The sequence below is a fragment of the Caretta caretta genome, chromosome 2 (assembly GCF_965140235.1).
Source record: "Caretta caretta isolate rCarCar2 chromosome 2, rCarCar1.hap1, whole genome shotgun sequence".
In the NCBI taxonomy this organism is placed as follows: Eukaryota; Metazoa; Chordata; order Testudines; family Cheloniidae; genus Caretta; species Caretta caretta.
Genome location: NC_134207.1, coordinates 29,003,213 through 29,023,533, shown reverse-complemented (window position 1 = coordinate 29,023,533; position 20,321 = coordinate 29,003,213). Strand labels below are relative to the sequence as shown.

Below are 20,321 nucleotides of genomic sequence, written 5' to 3'. Positions count from 1 at the left end.
TGAACAATAACCTTGTACACTGATCTTTACAATCACATCTATTTTGGGAATGCAAAAAGCGATGTGGGAAGAGCAGTTTAGAGATATTGATTGTGTTACTATTGTACCTCTCCAGGTTGTAATCTGAAGGGTCAGAAATTCATTTCAGAAACATATAATGGGAGATTTAATTTATCCAAACCTGTCTATGTAAAGCTAGTAAATACCAGTCAAACTACATCTCATCTATTAAACTGTATAAAGCTAATTGTCATCATAACTTAGGGGTGGCTTTTTCTTTAAATATTGGCCTAGATAACCTGTGAACTAATTCATGATATTTGCTTCTCTTGCTTGGTCAGTTCTTTACTATAACTACAAGTTGGAAATCTCCTGTACATAAATGATTACATGTCATTTTAATTCTTGACTTCAGTCTATGACCTCTTGGTTTAAATTAGTCTCTAACTCAAAAACATTAATAGCACATTTTCCTTTTAAGATCCTATACAGCTCTATGAAAACTCACCTAGTCTTCTTTCTTCATATGATATCCAGGCCAAATTTTCTAACCCTTCCTTACAATCTATATCTGTGAAACCATAACATAATGCACTTGTACAATAGGACAAATTCTACAGGATACATTGATTGTTGTAGAATTACCCTTGATTTACACTGGTGATACCAAGAACAAATTTGGCCTCCATTTATCCATATTTATACTATATCTTATGTAATAGAATAAATAGCGTTGTACATACAAAACAATGGAAGTTTTGACAGCTAGTCATCTTGCTGGAAAGTTACTTCATAAAAATTTAAAGAAAGTCACAATTGACCCATCCTAAACTAGCTTATTTGTAAGTCCAGAGAAGAAAAAAATCTTTGTCAGTCTATCAGCCCTTAGATAATCAGTTACCCACAGAAAAATTGTACTGATTCCATATTAATTTTCTGACTCAAGTAAATGTCATGGGAAAACAACATGCATCAGATTGTGACCACCATCTTGGATTGCTTCTATCTAAGAAGGGATGGAACTTTTGCTGCAGAAATTTGGATGATTATTCAAAGCTTATTTCATCTTCTTTGACCTTGAAATAGATCTAGGAAGTTCAGTATAACTGGATCCTCATGAAGTTCTAGATTTACCTATATCCATTTCAGGCCAGAAATAGTGCAAGAACAGACTTTTTGCCATTCCTCATTCCAGAATTTCAGCTTCTGGGTCAAGCTAAAATCAGGGGCAAGAAAGGGGAAAAAAATCGATTCATCCATCCACCCATAAAAGAGTGAGATGAGCTCCAATTTTTACTGACATTTGAGTGACTTCGTATTTGATATGTAGCACTTTGCCCATCCCTATTGATTATGACCCTCAGTCCTGCAATGAGCTCCCTGGGCATGGGGTCCACCACTTTCCAGCACCTGAACAAAAAGTGCATATTCGACCAATCATTCACTGAATTTTGGGGGTTCAGTCTGTTAGCAGATGGACTATTGATGGATCCTCCTAGGGTATCTGCAGTTTGGGATTGGGCTGAACCTTGAAGCATCCAAGACTTTCAGATGGTCATAGAGTTTTCTCAAAGGTCAGAGCCCCTGAAACTGCCATCCTCTGCAAACCTGCAAGGTTTCATTGGCTGATGAAGGCCCACCAGGCCTGCGAATGCCTGAAGATAGCTTTCACATCTGTCCTGATGCTGGTTCACCCTGATCTTGACCAACACTTTGTCTTTGAGACTGGCATCTCTGATGTAGCTATCGGGGTTGTACTATCCCAAGAAATGGGGTCACAGCACGAGATGCATCCAAGGTTCATATTTTTCATGAAAACTCACCCGAGTTGAACACAATTATGAAATAGCAGACAAGTAATTACTCGCCATTAAGGCTGGACTGGAAACTTCAAGACACTACCTTGAGGGGGCCAAACATTCCATCCTAGTCTTAACTGACCATAAGAATCTAGAATATCTACAATCTTCCAAGGAGCTGAATTAGCAGCAGTTGCATTGTGCCCTATTCTTCTTGAGATTCAATTTCACAACCACATATTGTCCAAGCAACAAGAATGGCAAAGTTGAAGCCCTCTCACAGAAGGGAAACGCTATACAGAACCCACTAATGCCAAAAAAATATCACCTGGCATATTAAAACCACACCATTCCATTTGTGGGTCTGTATCCTCAGACCTCCTTGCCATGCTTCAAGTAGCTCTCCCTAACAATCCTTTTTTTTTCTAAACTCTGAACTTCATCCAAGGTGGGTCTCCCCTGTACCACCTTAGCCACTATTCTTGAGTCAACAACTTCCTCTATGACAATGCTGCCTATATGTCCCTGACAGTTCCTCAAGACTGGAAGTGCTGTGCATACATCATGATATCCCCTGGCAAGTCATTTTGGGCAATCCAAGACTTTGTGCATTGTAGCCACTCATTCTGGTGGTCACAAAGTAAGATGATGTATGGTCCTATGTCATGTCCTGTGACATTTATGCTTGAACAAAAACATGCTTTTGACCTCCTGATGCCATCTGAGACCCTTTTGTGGCCCCAGTCATGCATAACTCTTGATTTTGTAGTGGAACTACACAAATCTGAAGGCCGCAACACCATACTGACTATTGTGGACCAACTCACCAAAATGGCCCCTTTTTTACTATGCATACATCTCCCAATTGCATGACTTCTAGTTACGCATATCTTCCACCTCCATGGCCTCCCTGACCATCTTACCACAGACCATGGCTCCCAGTTCATACCCAGGTTCTGGAAGGAGATGTTTTACCTCCTAATTTCCAGCCCTGTGCATCCACTGTGCATCACCCTCACACAGCTGGCCAGTTGGAAGAGATCAACCAGGTAGTTGGACAATACCGGTGTTGCTTCCTGAACCATTTTTAAAACATCTGGGTCACATTACTCCTGCTTGCTAAATTGACATAGAACAACACAAAACATGCCTCTAGTCAATCTGGCCAGAAAAATAATTTAATCTGCTGGGTTTTTTCTTATGTGAGTCTAAAGATTTGTATTATTATCACAGTACACTAGGATATCTAATGTCAAAAGTTTCTGTGTCCAGTGTTCCCACTTCCCCAATCTGAGCGATAGAGCAAAACTGTTGAAAATACAGCATCTGTCTGCACACTAGTATTACTCCTGGGGGAATTCTGCGGGACTGTGTGCATGCAGAACCCCCACCCCCAGCCCTGAACAGAATTTCTTTGCTTCCCTGCAGAAAATGCCAGGGAAGCAAAGGGAAGCTGTGGGGGGGGGGGGGGGGGAGGGAGTGGAGATGACCATGGGCACAGTTTTGGGGGATATTGTCCCCCCCCACAGAGAGGCAAGGTATGGGGGGCACACAGGGTTATGTGTCACTGCCACCCCTCATTTCTGCAAGTGCAGAGCTGCCCAGCTGAAGGAGGCTGAGTCTTGGTTTCCCTGACTCTGCAGCTGAATGCCACCTCCTGGGTCCTAGTGCCAGTCAAGCTCCCCTTCTGTGTTTTGGGAGCCTTCCTATTTTCTGTGGAACAGTGAGTTCCTGTGGTGGGGCTGGCTAAGGGGGTGTGGTGGAAATGAGGGAAGGGAGGGTGAGGGGGTGGGGGGAAGAGGCAGTGGGGAAGGAAGGGGAGTGAAATAGGGCAGGGGGAGGGGAATGTGGGAGTGAGGAGAGGGGGATGGAGAAGAAAAGGTGGTTGGGGAATAGCGGGGGAAGTGGGAGGGCATGCGGCATCCACTCGGCAGCAGCTGGGTCTCCCCTGTTCAGCAGGTCCATCGAACCCTCACCCTGACAAGCTGTACCCCCCTATACCTGGACACTCCCGATGAGCCTCCCACCATCCAGACCCCCACCCCACTGAGCCCCACCCAGCTGCACCTGGACCCCACCCCATCAAGCCCCACTCCCCCACCCAGACCCTCACTGAGCCCCCCAAACCCAGAACCACCCACTAAGCCCCATCTCCCCACACCCAGAATCCCCCTGGTGAGCCCTAACCACCTTCACGTGGATACCCTGTAGAGTCCCATTGCCCCTGCACCTGGAAACCCCCAACAAGCCCCTGTGCATCCAGATCTCCCACTGAGCCATCCGCACCCAGATTGCCCCACACAGAACCCCACACATGGATCCCCCCACACTAAGCCCCTTTACACTTGTATCCTGCTGGCTTGAGCCTGTTCACCCACACCTGGTGCACCTGGTGTAGAGGGGCACTACCCCGGGCTGTTTCTGGGGCAGGCCCAGCCCTCGCACTGTGTCAGGGTCGGATGCAGCCTCACTGCAGAGTCTCTGTACAGGGCAAGGTGAGGGCTTCAGGGTAATCTCTCCGCACAGTGCAGCCAGTCATCTCTGCTCCCCACTGCCATGTTGGAGCCACATTTATTTACTGACAAATAAAATTGGCAAAATGTTGTAGTATTTAATAATATTTTGTGCATAATTTTAAATTTTTGGCACAGAATTCCATCAGGAGTACAACATGCAAGCACAGCATGTGTGTGTGTGGTGAGAGAGGGTTTGAGTTACGCAAGAGTGAGGAGATGTGTGATGTTAGCAATCTTATCTATATGTGTTATTTCTCTAGATACTATGATTGGCTGTTGAAGCGGCAGTGTATGTGTGTGTGGGGGAGTTGCCTGGGGTTGGAGCCATAGGCTTGCTTTGTGAGGGAGTGCCATTTTTTTTTTTTTTGCATTTCAAAGGTGGTAACCCTACTCTTGGGAGCTAACTCTTCAAACCCAGGCCTGTTGAGCAAAAGCCTTATCCCAAGGGCTGACAAGGGAACTGCTGCTAATACCCTACCAGCTGAAGCTACACCCAGGGCTGACCCTAGACTAGGGGTTCCCAAACTTGGTTCGCAGACCACGCTGCTTTCCACAGCTCTCATTGGCCTGGAATGGTGAACCGCGGCCATTGGAAGCTGCGAGCAGCCGTACCTACGGATGCTCAGGTAAACAAAGCATCTTGTGGCCTGCCAGGGGCTCACCCTGAACAAGCCATGAACCAAGTTTGGGAACCCCTGCCCTAGACCAAATGGTGCCCCCACTCTATTTGTTAAACTTTTGAATACCTTATTTTTATTGCATTTGTTGCCCATTTCACTACTTTGATGCACACTTTGCATGTGTGGTTTATCCCTGTCATATAAGACGATAAATTTGCATGCTAGGATTTGTAAATCTGTATTTATTCATTCTATATATAAGCAAATAACAAAATTGTTTCCTCTAAGCTTATAGAAACTTTTTACTTTTAAGTATAAGATCAAGAAATTGAACTGACATCATTGGGTGGATCAGTATTAAATAGGGTTACAGAAGGTGACAGTCTTAGAACGTTAACCTAGTCCTTTTGTGCAAAAGGTTGCTTTTCTCGTCTTTGCCTTCGTGAACTAAAGCACAACATTAGAAAGATCCAATGACTGCCCAATGTCATTTCAAGAGATAAAACAGCAAGCAATGTCAGTCTCTCACTGGCCATCATCGATCAAAGATTAATGAGCCTGATCTTCAAAAAGCTGCACTCACCACTCATGACTGACAGTCTGAGCAGAATCCTCAAAGTATCCACACATTAGGAAAAGTGTCCTTCAGCTTTGAGTCATGAATGAGTTGGAAAACTTGAAGTGGAGAGTGCTTTCTGTGTTGCAAAATGTGACAGATGTTTTCTAATTCAACATAGAGGTCTATATCGATATCAAAACATTCCCTATGGGTTAGCATCCGGTGAAGGTCTGTACAATTGTTCAAGAATATTTTCCTGCCCACTGGCAGCTTACTAAGGTCATACAAAAACCCCAGGTCTTTTCGTGGTGCTTCATTTGTTCAAACCTTTCTTCGATGGATACTCCAGCAGTGTCAACAAATGAGAAAAAAAACTCCCTCTTGATTTTTTCTTCTGAGCTTCCCATCACCTCACATCAGCCCTTGTAACCAAACTGTCTCTTCTTCTGACAAATACGAATTTCCTTGAAGACAGGCTCAACTCCTAAGTTTTTTGCCATTTCTTTGACAGATGTGATGGTATCTTAAAATCCATTGGCTCTGTAGGCCACAATGAAATCAAGGCAGCTTCTCATCCAAGTAGTAATGGTCGCAATGTCCATTGACTGATTTTGTAATGCCTTGTTTACAACATTTACTTGAAACAGGATATTATCACAAACCATACCTGAGACCAGAAATTTAAAGTCAGTGATCTGGTTTGCCAGACTTTGTGCCTTGTGTCAGATTCTGGTCTCAGCTTTACTTTACTGCACCAGGTCCATCAGGGCATCGTAAATCTCAGTCATTTGGTATCTCACTAGTTTTATGCTGTCAGTGCGGCTCTCCCACTGAGTGGCTTCACAGACAGATTTTGAACATTATCTGTGAGGATCTTCCCCATGATAGCTGATGCTGAAAAGAAGGATGTATATCCTTTGCAGTACTTTGAAGGGAGATACTGAATCTAAAGAAGATGACACTGCAACTGACACAACCAGGTTGAGGGAATGTGAGCCACAAAGCACATAGAAAGTTCTTGGATTTAGCACAAGGATCCTTGCCTGGAGGCCACTGTTTCTTCTCTTTATGTTCATGCCGGTGTCATAGACTTGTCTGCGGCAGGCCTGAAGCTTTATTTTATTCTTATTCAATACTTTCAAAAAGATAGGCCTTTTCCTGTAGAGTCACCCACAGACCAGAAACAGAAAAAGTTTTCCTTTACTTGGATACCGCCATCCTCATTGTCAACAAATCTTATTGTAAATGACATCTTTTCACTGTGACTAATGTCAGCAGCGCAGTCCATTATTACAGCGTAGTACTTCACTTTGCTGAGATGCATCAATAAGTTATCAAGCACCTTCCTTGCCATAAGGTCAGTCAATTCGTTTTGAATTGTTTTGCTGCAGTAATGGTCTATAGCTTCTTTACGAACTACTCGATATAGGTGCTCATGCATGACATTGTCGTATTTCCCAAGGAGCCCTACCAAACCAAGGAAATTACCATTATGTTCAATGAACAACTTATCTGACGAGCCCCGGAAAGCCAAATTATTCTTGGCAAGGAAGGGGGTAATTGAGATCAGATGCTCCAGGCATGTTCCTCCAATGCTGGGTTTCTGCATTAATAATACACTGTTTTTCTGCATCTATGCATTTATATAGCTTGAGCCCAGACTCAACCTCCGTTCATTTGGAGTAGAATGTAAAATGGCTGAGTGACTTTTTATGTTGCTTCAGAGCATCAGCTAAGTTATGCCAGTAATTGTACACAGAAAGCACAAGCAACAATTTGGCATTCTTGTAAAATATTTTGCAACAAAAACTGAACACTTTGTAAGTTGATTTTGAGAAAACTAGCCATTGCCAATTCAGTTTTTCACCATTCTTGAGTACTCTTTTTCAGTGTGACTTTGAGAAGTGTCGCTTATGCTCATTTACTGGAAACATCATATACTAAATTTTGCCTGGTCCGTTCAAAATTGTTTGATCAATATTGGCAGAATTTAGGATCGCTGACCATAAAGCAGGATCTGATATATCAATTTTTGATGTGCAATTTTTTTCATTGCTCTTTCTGTCATCATGCAAGTCTGATTATCCTTTATCGTTTCTCTCCTTTTCATGTAAAAAAGATTTAAGTTTGTCATTACTCTCCTTTACCTATGAGCCACATTCTTCTTTATCATCACTCTACTTTAGGCTTCCAGGAAAATTGGACGATTCTCCAACACTTTCCTCACATTTCCATTCCTTATCTTCAGGTAGATCTGCTAATTCCTTAGTAATAGGACTTTCATCATTTACTCTTCACGCCTCAATTTCTTCTGCAATGTGACAATCACTACTGCCCAAAGCCCCATTTATGTTGTTCTGTTTCAGATATTTTCCATCAAATTTGCCCCTTGCTGCAAACTAGATTGCAACTGAAATTTTCACTTCCTATACTGAGCTCCTGTAGGCTTCTTCGGGGGCATCTTTTATTTTCTACGGGGGAAAACAGACAGTATTAGGGAGAGCAAAAGTCTATGTTCCGCAGGGTAGGTCTACACTACAGTGGGGATCGACACTCTGAGATTGATCCACCAGCAGTCGATTTAGTAGGTCTAGTAAAGACTGCCAAATCGACTGCAGATCGCTCTCCAGTCAACCCCTGTACTCTACCTCCAATGAGAAGAGTAAGGTAAGTCGATGGGGGATTTTCTCCCATCGACCTCCCACAGTGTAGACCCCATGGTAACTCGACCTAAGGTATGTCAACTTCAGCTTTTATTCACGTAGCTGGAGTTGCATAGCGTAGGTCGACTTACTGCGGCAGTGTAGACATAGCCTCAGTTTTAGAAAGTCAGCAAACATTATGTGTTAAGCACGGCAAAAGGAGTAACAGTATTTCTTTTATATTGTTGCAAAGATAGGGGTTTGATAGATATCTCTGGAATCTCATTAAGTATGTCCTTTATTAGTTGCTACTTACACTCTTCCATTTTTAAAACACAAGCACACGTTCACACTTGCAGAAACAAGGTTCACAACATCGCAGCTGAGCTCTCACTTCCCTTCACTTTGTTCTTATATATCACTGACTTACTGGCGACGCCCACCCCTTATATACCCACAAGGGCATGGTTGACAACATTCTAGGAGGTTCAAGGAAAATGTAGTTCTCAGAAAATCTGGAAGGTTCCATGAGATTCTACAAAGATCCAGAACATTCTAGGAGGTTAGTGAGAAATGAATCCACATACAGAATACCTGAAACATTTTCCTTCAAACATTCTATTTTCCCTTTTCTCACTGAGAACAAAAATAACACCCCGAGCCCAGTGGCCCCCTAAGCCCAGCACCCCATGTGGTCACCTGGGTTGCCTGCCCCTAAATCCAGCTCTGGCTATGACCAATGACTTAGCAGATTGTACATCACTGCATATAAAGCTTCCTTTTCCTGTCATATCCCTTGTCTGAGCAACTAGTTGCTAGGCCTGTTGATGCCCAGACCTCTGAGATCAACTCCCTGCTCCCTTGCCTGGCCCCTGTTACCCTGCCTTGTTCCTGCTTCCTTGTCCTTATCTCAGTTGCTGATTTTGGCTTTGATCCTTTGCGTGACCAGGGCCCTGACTCTACCACTGGCTTCAACCAATGGGTCAGATAGCCCATACGTTGGACCCTGACACTGAGCTGGATTTTTGCTTTTCCAGCAATGAATATATCTATGGCCACTCAATCGACCATTAGATCTTCTGGTCATGTACTGGTCACTAATACACTTCTTAGCTTAAAAGACGTCACTTTGGCTTTGTAGGTCTTGCTACAACTAGCCCTTGCTACAAACAATCTGTTTTAGCTACATGAGAGATTCTGTATAATTTCTCAGGTCTAGGCAGAAAGTTATGTCTTGACATACCTAAATTAGCTCTAATTTATGAATCCCTATATTAATAGAATCCATATTTTAATAATAATATTATCCATATTTTATATATTTCCCTCACATCGTAGAGAGTCTGGGAAGTCATGTAAGAGGGAAGAATTCTTGTTTATCCCTCTGCCTACACATCGATGGCTCATAATGTGTTACACAATTTAGTTTTATCAAATATATACCATATCTGAGTAATTTTATCTCTTCCCTGATAAATGGGTACATTCACTTTGGTATATATAATAATTCTTATAATACAAATTATTTACAAAGAGACCATGTTTAGTTTAAATCTATCTTTTGTCTCCATATTAGGGCAATTTTAGTTATAGAAGAACTGATGATGTGCAGAAAATGACACCAAAAACAACATGCAGGGGTTTAAGTTCCATACTGGTTTACTCTTCCTGCAATTGGAATCTAGCCCAACCAGGCCTTTTCAAGTTTCTGTAAAACAAGTTATTTTGGCCACAAAAGCCCTAGTTTAGTCTACTCTATGTGGTCAAACTGCACAGAATTTTTTGTCCAATTTGACAGCTCAGAAAAAAACACTATCAAATAAACCTGGTAACTGAGTATTAAGGTTTCAGAGTAGCAGCCATGTTAGTCTGTATTCGCAAAAAGAAAAGGAGTACTTGTGGCACCTTAGAGACTAACAAATTTATTTGAGCATAAGCTTGCATCCGATGAAGTGAGCTGTAGCTCACGAAAAGCTTATGCTCAAATAAATTTGTCAGTCTCTTGTTAGTCTCTAAGGTGCCACAAGTCCTCCTTTTCTTTTTGAGTATTAAGGGTGATAGCACTTAAAGATAGGTCAATAAAGATTTTAAGGCTTTCCTGGGAGCAAGACTCTGATTTTGCTTTAGAGTTAAAATGAAGCTAAGACTAGAGAGTGGAATTTTACCAAGCAGTAACCCTTAGCATATTTTGAAAACTGCTGTAGGAGATACTTTAGCAATGTACTAGCAGCAAGAAATGAAACAAATAAATGTGTCTAAAAACTAACTAACCAACAGGTGCTGAGACAGTTGGAAAGTCACAAGGGACTGTGGGGCTCAGGAAGTAACCTAAGATATGAAGAAGTATGTACTGTAAGGAGGCAGTTGGAAAACAGTGGGATGATGAGCTAATTTTTTGACAATAGACAGTAATGGAAATAGGTGTACAATTTGGGGGAAAACTATTCCAAGAAAGTGGGGTGGCAGAGAAAGGGGCATACTGCAATAAACTGGAGCCAATGCGAACAGCTGTGACTCCAGAGGTACAGAATCAACTGTTGTCACCACAAACAGAAATTCTGTCTTCTTTTTATTTTTTCTGAAAGACTTAGGTTCTGATCCTGAAATCATCTCTGGTGGAAGGAGCCCTATACCTGAATCAACTTATATTGACTTCAAAGCGGATCAGCATGGGTCTACCCCAACAGAGCTTATTACAGCATAGGCATGGCCGGCTCCAGGCACCAGCGAACCAAGCAGGTGCCTGGGTCGGCAAATGTAAAGGGGCAGCAGGACATTGGGCTCTGGGGCGGCAATTTTGCGGCGGGGACATGACTCTTCTTCGGTCGCCAGCAGCAATTCAGTGGCTGCACCATCACTCCTCCTCCGTGTTCGGCGGGCAGGATTCCGCCTCCCCATTCGGCGGCAAGTTGGGGTTTTTTTGCTGCTTGCGGTGGCAAAAATGCTGGAGCCAGCCCTGAGCACAGGGACCTACTGTCTACTTATCTTCGATACAATGGCAGTGAATGTTCCATAAACATCTATTCACTAATCGGCTGAACCTTGCCATATGTAGTAGGGTAAGAAAAAAACTACAGAGCAGAGCCAGTCTGAGGGACAGGAGAACTCAAGCCAATGGAAGGAAACAGAAGAAACAGCCTAAACAGGGACTGATGGACACTGATGATGTCATAGGTGCTGATTCCATGTGTGCTCCAGGATCGGAGTGCCCTGGACAAAATTTAGCATGTGCTTAGCACCCACTGGCAGCCAGCTCATCCCCTCCCGCCCAGAACCTCCTGTCCTCTGGCAGTCCCACCGATCAACTCCTTCCCCTCCCTCCCAGTGCGTGCTGCGATCAGCTGTTCTGCAGCTTTCAGGAGGTGTTGGGAGGGGGAGGGAGGGAGAGGATCAGAGATGGGGCACGCTCAGAGGAGGCGGTAGGAAGAGGCAGGGAAGAGGCAGGGCAGGGGTGGGGCTTGAGGGAAAGGGTGGGGTGGGGGCAGGGCCTGGGACAGAGTAGGGAGTAGGAAGAAGCGGGGTGGGGGTTTGAGAGAAGGGGTCAGGTGGGAGTGAAGCTGGGGGCAGAGCAGGGGAAGTTGGCGCCTGTAGATGATGTCATCAGATTGCTTTCTAAGGATTTTGCAGTGAATATTCTTTCTCCTCTGCCGATTGGCTGCTGACTCCAGCTCCTTCCTCCACAGACTCTTCACTTCACTATCACTTCAACTTCCACACATTTTTTTCTCCATCATTTCCTTCCTCCTTACCCAATTTGTTCCTTCCCTCATTCACCCTCCCCCATGTAATATAAACAGTTAACCAAATAACCCCCCATTTTTTTAAAAAATGCAACAAAATATCAACCAACCAAAAATTGTGGCACTTGTAAAAGGATAAGCATGATGCTGGCAAGCCATCATTCTGTATGCCACTTGTATTCTGTATCCTTTCCTCCCCCATCTTTGTCTTGACTGGTTAGATTGCAAGCTCTTCATCTTTATGCTGTACAGCACCTCACACAGCTGGGTCCTAAGTCCTGTAGGTGTTACCCCAATACAAATCAATAAATCACAATAATAATGCATATCCCTCATACAAAATCCCTTTGTCAAAAGAGAGACGGTGTGGTCTAAGGTTTTGTCTACAGGGTGTGTTAGCACACAGCAGCTGGGGTGTAAGTTCCAGTGCATACTAGCATGTCATACGCTAAATGGCCATGTGGATTCTGCTGGGAATTGGGAACTATTGATGCTTGTCAGCAGGGTCCACACTTCCAATTAGTGCATGACATGTTAGTGTGCACTGAAATTTACATTTCTGCTGGCACACACTAACGCACCACGTAGACAAATCTTAACTGTTAGAGAAGAGATACTGGAGTCAAGGACCCTGAGCTTTATTTCCAAATCAGCATGGGACACAGCTATGCAATTTGACACTTGAGAAGATGTTTGGATCTACATTTTCAAAACTGTTCTCTAATTATTCATGCCTTTCTTTGGCAGTCCAACCTAAGACAGACAAGGGGTATTTCAAGTTAATAGCTATTTTCATTTCTTTGTGCTTCCTTTTCTAAATCCCATGTATGACAGATCAAGGTAGTTTGCAATGTTTGTTTGAGACGTAATTTAGTTGAGAATACCCCCCCCCAAGAGTAATACATATTTTGTAAATAACAACAGCTTGGAATCTTGGAAAACATGCAAGTGTATTTTTCTTATTTCTATTACCCTTTGAGAATATCCAAAATAGTTGGTAATAACTCACAAGAAGGCATTCACATTTCATTTCCCAGTTCCTGCAAGGACATTATGCTGTTAGAGCTCCAATTCACTAGTTCAAAAATGTTTAGCCTTTTCAGGAGCTTGTGAATTGAAGGCTTATGAGGCTTATTAGCTAAGGTCAAATGGCTGTGGTAGTAATACTGAATTTGCTGCTACTGGTTTTATCATGATGCCCACTAAAGGGAATACTTCCCCTTTGAGGAAGAAGTAAATCTGAATATGGGTTGAGTTATCTGTAACCATCATTTCACTTTGTTATTTTTTAGTATACTTCTGTGCCTTTTGTTCTTTTTACATCACTTTGGCCCTGAGCCATTCTGAGATCTACATAAAGCTGAGAAAGCTAGCCCTCAGCTAAATTGGGATAAGAATATTTGAAATATGATGCAACCAGAAGAGAAGCCACTATTAAATGTGATATCATGTTGCATACATTGGCAAATTGTATTACCATCCAGTAGCTGGGATTGTATGTGAAGGAGGTAGCCCATAGGGCTAGCTTGCCTTTACTATATTCACTGCCTTGCCTTTATTATTCTGCCTTTATTATATTCAGCAATAATGCAAGGAACATACAGGCTTATATCAGTTTCAGCAGTTAGCATGAGGCTGGAGATGAACTTTGGCATAGATAATCTTAGTTAACCCCTAAGTTTGGGGGAACTGGAGGTAGAGTGTAAGGGGGAATTTTGTCCATAATAACATAAGCCAATCACAGTAAAATGACCTAACACCAGCTTTTGGAAAGATTTATAAAGCACATCCAACCACAAGAGTGCCATGGCAATGAACTGATGTATATGATAATGAGTTGAAATCATTAACATACTAACATATACAAGAAGGGCACCTCAACATTAGTAGATTAAGGAAATACAAAGAAAAAAGAGGGGAGAAACCCCTACTGAATATGCACTAGACATAGTGGTATCAGCATAACATACTATAAAAGTGACATAAGAAAATCTTTGGTCAGAAATCAACAGTCTGGCATGAATTAGCAATTCAAGTTTGCTTTTGCTGTGGCATATACAACATTAGGTGAATGTGCTAGCCTAGATTCTGTCCTACGTATACCAGGGTTCAGAGTTTGTCAGAAGCTGGAATTTCAATTTCATTGGAAATTCTTTGATTGTGAAATTTGTTTTTGTTCTGAATTAGAAAAAAATATCAAATTTTGAAATTTTCTGTGAAACACAACTTTTAAAGAAATTTTGTTTTCGCTCCGTTGAAATATTTTGTTTTAATTTCAAGTTGTTTATTTTTATTATATTTACATAATTGTATCTATCTATAATATAAAAATAAATGTCAAAACAAAAAGTTATTTTAAAATGAAAAATCAAAATTTTCCATTCCAATAAGGTGGAATGCCTTATATATAGATGTTTCATTTCTATTTTTGTAATGCATTTTTTTTCTAAATCAATATATTCCCATGGACCGTATTGATTTCAGCTGAGTGACTTTTCTGCTAGAGAAATGTTTCATTGGAAACTTTTTGACCTGTTTTAGTTTGTATATTTGTCTGTACACTAAAATAGACTTAGATGTCCTTTCAGTCATGTCTCCCCTTATCACCGTCAGCCAGAAAGGGAGCTATTCTCCAGATAATTACTTCTGATTCCCACCACCCAGTTTCCATTCCTAGCCACTCCATGTATGGATAAGTGTGATAAAAGAAGATGGCTGAATGCCTCGCTGCATATAGGAAACTCTTGCACAAAGGCTTGAAATGGAAATCAAGGAGCATCTTGCTTTACACAACCCTGATCAATACAATCCTTACTTAAGACGAGTAATCCCTCCAAGTCATTTTGAAAGGGCACTGCAAACAGTAGCTTATTGCATGCTTCCCACATTAGAGGAACAGCTGGCTTCAGAATTTCCTACTGAAAGGTTGGAAGCTACATAGAGAAAGACAGATTTCATCATTTAAAAGATAGCATGGATCAGTTTGCTATGTAGTAAGCTGGAAATCATGATGGTCACAGATGCCAACTAGGTACAAATTTGGAGCCAAATTCCAGACTTAGTTAAGTATGAGTAAAACTTTATACTCCTGTATATGCCAGCTCTGCACCACTCTGATTCTGAGGACATACGGTGAGCCGGCAAGGGGGCTCCACACCCTCTCTATAGCAGGACTTGTAGAGATGTTTAGAGCCTTGTGTGGGTAGAAAATTTGTATCCGCATCCAATCCACAATCTGCAAAAATGGTCTGCCGATATACATGGATTTGCAGGGTTCTAGAGATGTTCCTGAGCTCCCTTGCACCCGCACAAGTCCCTGTGTTATCCGACAGAGGACACGAATAGGCTTATACAACTCTCGAACAGCAGCTCTCCCCTGTAAAACAGACATGCGGGAGGGAAGAGAAGGTGATGGGAACACAAATATGTCCCCACTCTTAAAAAAAGCAGGAGATTGTGTGGAAAATATATCCTTCAAACTCTACCTTCCCAATAACAGGATCCATATATGTCAAAACTAGTAGCTCCCATTCACAGATGATGGCCATAAGCATTTTTCAGGCTATATACCGCCTTAAAGTTCCTATATAGATGAGCTACTGCAGGATCTCAACTCCCACATCTGTAGGAGTTGGGAGGCCCTGATCATGAATACAGTCTGCTTGATATTAGGAGAGATTTTACCCCAGTGCCCTTCCTATATACAGAAGGAATTCCTGAATTCACTCTAAGCGTGTCAATAATCACTCTATAAGGAAAATAACCAGTGTAGGAATAGAATTTAAATATAAACAGTAGACCACTCACTGTGGTAGCTGTTACTTGAGTCAATAACATGCTAATGCAGAGCTGCTGAAACTCAAGCTTTGGTGAGATTTCTAAGGCCTTTTTTTGGGAAATCCCAAACAGTTCTAGCTCTACTCCAGATAGCTCTAGCTACTAACTCCATTCTCCACTGCAGCATCTACCCTGCTATCTTCTAAGATAAGAAAAGCTAGTGCTAGTGGAAGTTATGCAGAGTATACACAATCTAAAGTCCATTATAAATTATGGTGAGTGCACTGGATGGGTAACAAGAAATCCTTCCCAAACACACATTACAAGGAAGAATAAATAAAAATAACCTGTTTACAAACTTGAATATAAATAACTAGATTTCCCCCCACCCACTTCATGGAAAGTTTAAACTTTTGGCAAAAAATTGAAAACCAAAACTTTTTTGTCTGAAAATGTTCAGATGAAACCCAAAAATTTTGATTCAGAAGTGCTGTCACGGTTCCTCATGAGAAGTGTAGTTAAAGTACCTCATGCCCATGCTTAACCTCTATGGACTAGGTGGCTTGACCAGATAATATCTCCCTTGATGTACAAAAGTCTCCACTCATGTTGAATCACTGTGGTGCACTATGGGAGTCTCTGACTGTGGTGCATCATGACAGATGTAATTTGGCTAGGGAAGCTGGCCCATAGAAAAGAATGGGGCATAAGACATGAATAACAACTCCCATAAAATACTGCAGCTATGTTTTCAAATTGAATATTTTTGATTAGAGGTTGAAATTTTTCATTTTTGGATGTTCTGTTTTTCAGTAAGAACTTGAGATTTTCTGCAGAAAGCAAACACTTTTCACAAAACATTTTGTTTTATTGAAAACCCAATTGTCGCTCCAAAATAGATTAGATGGCAAAATTTGACCTTTCCTACAAATAACATTAAGGACACTTAACTAACAGGATCTGCTTCATATCTTGAACCTGCAAATTAGTAAGTATTCTGTTCAGTTGTCCTTTCCCCATCTATATGTAGCATAATATTTTTTCCTTATAGTTACTTCAATAATGGTTCAATATCCCATACACTGACATCATCCATAGACTTCTCTCAGAGAGGAGAGTTTGGAGCTACACAATTGCTACTGATGGGCTGCTTCTTCTTCAGGATTTCATTTGCTCTCTCTGGTCCCAGAATGTCTCAGGGCAGAATTATCCCTTCACAAAGTACTCCACTACATCATCCCCTCTACATTTTACCATGTAAAACAATATTAACCCATATATTATAATGCACATGGTGCATCAGGAGCTGTACTGTCATAACAGGTGAGTGTTTTAGAAAGCAGCAAGGACGCTTGGGGAATACTATGGAGATTTACAGTGAATCTCAAAAAATCTGTGGGATTGGAGGGCCATATCCCTGCTCACTAAATGGAGAGGTATACTGTTATCTGGATCGAAGATTCAATGAAAGCAATAAGAAAAGGAGTACTTGTGGCACCTTAGAGACTAACCAATTTATTTGAGCATGAGCTTTCGTGAGCTACAGCTCACTTCATGCTCAAATAAATTGGTTAGTCTCTAAGGTGCCACAAGTACTCCTTTTCTTTTTGCGAATACAGACTAACACGGCTGTTACTCTGAAATGAAAGCAATGTGGCTTAGAATCCCCAGAAATTTCTTCTGAACTTGAGCTCTCCCATGAAACTTTAGATGGGAGGGCAGGATTTAGTCCCAAAATGCTATATAGGAATATTATTTGAGCTCCTAACATCTACACCAAAATCTTTGCTGTCTAATTTTGCGATAAGCATTAGGCTAAGTATGCTACTGTCTTGGTTGTTGTAAATTAACCAAAGTAACAACTGGTACTCAACACTGTTTTGCTTTTAATTCAGAGCAAATTAGGAGGCTTAGCCAAAAGGAAACTATGACCAAGATTTTCAAAAATGACTAGTCATTTTGCGTGCCTCAGCTTTTGGGTGCGCAATCTGAGACACCTTAAAAGGGCCTGGTTTTCAGCAAGTTTTTTACAACCAACCTCAGAAAATCAGATCCCATTAAAGTGTCTTTTTCGAAAATTGTCCCTTTTGAAAATCTTGGTCTTAACTGTTTTAATTTTAATCACAATAAGGTGACTCCTCAGAAGGTTCATTGGTTTGGTTCAGATAAATTTTAGTAACCTATCCATAGATTTTTTTAATGCTAATCCAAAGATTACATGAACCTTTTGTGATCTTCTCCCTCCCTACTACCCACATTTTCTTTTTTCTTTCCTACTCTCTCCATTCATCCCAGACTGATCTTTGTTTCCTATGATAACATCTTTCTCTTTAGCTAACTGTATGACCTATCCTGATCCCTGATCCTGCTTCTTGTCAATGATTTAGTTATGAAATTCCTAGAAAAAAGAGACTGAAAGATCTCAGAGTTTCACAGAAGAGTGGATGTTGTGATATATAGCAACCGACAATGAAAATCACTGAGAAATATAGAGCGGAAGAGAAAAGATATTGCCTGGCCTGGAAACAGATAATTTAGCTGGGAGGAATTTCCTGGTCTTCCACCTTTCATGGACATTAAAAATCACTGCTCAATTACATCAGTGTGCCAATTTCATCCACCTTTCCTCAGAATATAATGAGATGTCTGGCTGAGCCTTTTGCTATGGCACTTATGATTCTCATTCTCTGTTACCTCATTTTTTTCTTACATTACCCCCCCTTCCTGACCTAAGACTTATTCTGTTTCCAGCAGGACTCCCTGTGATATTTCAATTTTTTTATATAGGAACTCAGTATCACGGAGCTGGCTGATACCTTAAAATCTCACTAGCTCAAGGGTTTCTTTGGGTTAGAGTCATTCCAGAGAGAACTGCTTGCTTGTTATATGTGACTGTGGCATGAAAGATATGACTTTCCTTCATTGATGACTCAGAGAAAAAAAGAACGTGAACTCAGTTTTGTAAATTTACCACCATTTTACTGTTATTTTGCACATTTGCCTTCAATATCATCCAATTTTATCAGCATCTCTTGTAAAGTTTAAGTACTTAACAACAATTTATTTTCTCCTGGGCATCTTGTTTGTTTGGTTTGTGGGGCTTTTTCCCCCCTAGTGAACTAGGAGGGCACGTGGTTGCAATTAAACAGTTTACTCTGATTCTGTCATACAGAAGAGGGCAAAGATAGGAAAGTGAAACACTCTTGTGCTGGGTGGATTTTTTTGGATGAATAATTTATTTGTCAAAAAACGCACTTTGATCAACCCCTATTCTCAAATTTGAAATGAATTAATCAAAGAGTTTTGGCCATCTTAAAAAACAAAAAGCACTAGATTCAAAAAGTGGACAGAGGAGGAGAGAGCACTAGTAATGCCCACTTTATAGCTTTTGGCCCAGTGGCTATAGCTTTCCTATGTGGAGGTGGGAGACACAGGTTCAAATCCCTGATCTGGAGTAGGAATTTGAACTTTGGTCTTTCTTTTTCTATTTGAATGTCCATCAGACTATGGGATATTCTCAGGTGGGTCTTTTTCAATCACTCCTGCTGAAGCTGTTCCACTTCGTATAAAATACTTGAATAGTCACCAGGCCAGAGAGAGAGAGAGAGAGAGAGAGAGAGAGCTTACTCCTCATTAAAAAGCTAATTAGAGCGTTGTCAGAGTACTAGTGAGTATAAGAGCCAGATTAATCAAGCCCTGCTCCAGGCACAAGTGCAACAGGTTATCAAATGAAAACCCAGGGCATGTGTGTCAGTATAAAAAACAGAAGCATCAGGCAAATGGATCTTTCTGTTTCACAGGTGGCTAATAATCCTCATGTGAGTGTAGTTCAGGCCCAGATCCTCAAAGACATTTAGGTTCCTAACTTCCATGAAAGTTAGGAGACTAAATACCTTTGAGTATCTGAGCCTAGGAGATTTATCTTGATTATACTATAACTTATAATAGTAATCTTTGTTGTTGTTTTGCGGGGTGAGAGATGTTATAGTCTCTTTCCCCAAGATGGTTTGAAAGACCAATGTGAACTGGAGCACTTGTTTTCTTTAGGAAGCTGACTCACTTGCTTTAATGCCTATGACAGAGCTAAAAGCGCATCGTAACAGTGTTGGGAACGGAATATTGTCACTGGAAGACTGAAGTAAAGCCTCTACTCTTGTAAAAATGCCATGTGATTCTTAATAGCCGAAAACAGAGGACAATAATCTGCTATGTTACTAATACTGGATTGTGGCTATATTGCAGAAATAAGCAAAAATGGAGAGACAGTATGTGACAGGAAAGTTCTTACTCAAGCAAAATGATTGGAAATCACAGTGTAAGGAATGCTGAACATGACAGGCCCATGGTAAGGTTTGTGAAATAAACAATATTTTCTCCTGTGTGAAAGTCTGTCTTCAATATGGATCCAGCTGAATAGGATCAATATCATTTGTTACACAACAGACAGAGGCTAGCCATTGTTAAGGGGGGAAAATGCAGCAGCATCCAGGTAGTCTTCCCACACATGCACATGTGTTCCTGCCCTGACCTGTAGAGACCAACTCTATGATGAGAAGGTAGTTCAGGTGCCAGGCCCATTCTGTTGAGATTTCCATCAAGGGAGCTAATAAATGCTAATTGTGGCATTTGTCATGTGGACCGCTTTCTACTCGCTGCAACTGTTAGTTA

General features: G+C 41.4%; 1 long non-coding RNA gene across 1 annotated transcript in view; it reads left to right on the top strand.

Moving 5' to 3' along the window:
• The window catches only part of LOC142070733 (uncharacterized), a 131,688-nt gene extending 111,739 nt beyond the window's left edge, over positions 1 to 19,949 (top strand). The window contains exon 3 of the long non-coding RNA XR_012666685.1: positions 19,896 to 19,949. This is a non-coding gene — a long non-coding RNA (uncharacterized LOC142070733). The remainder of the gene's footprint in view (positions 1 to 19,895) is intronic.
• The last annotated feature ends 372 nt before the right edge of the window (positions 19,950 to 20,321 follow it).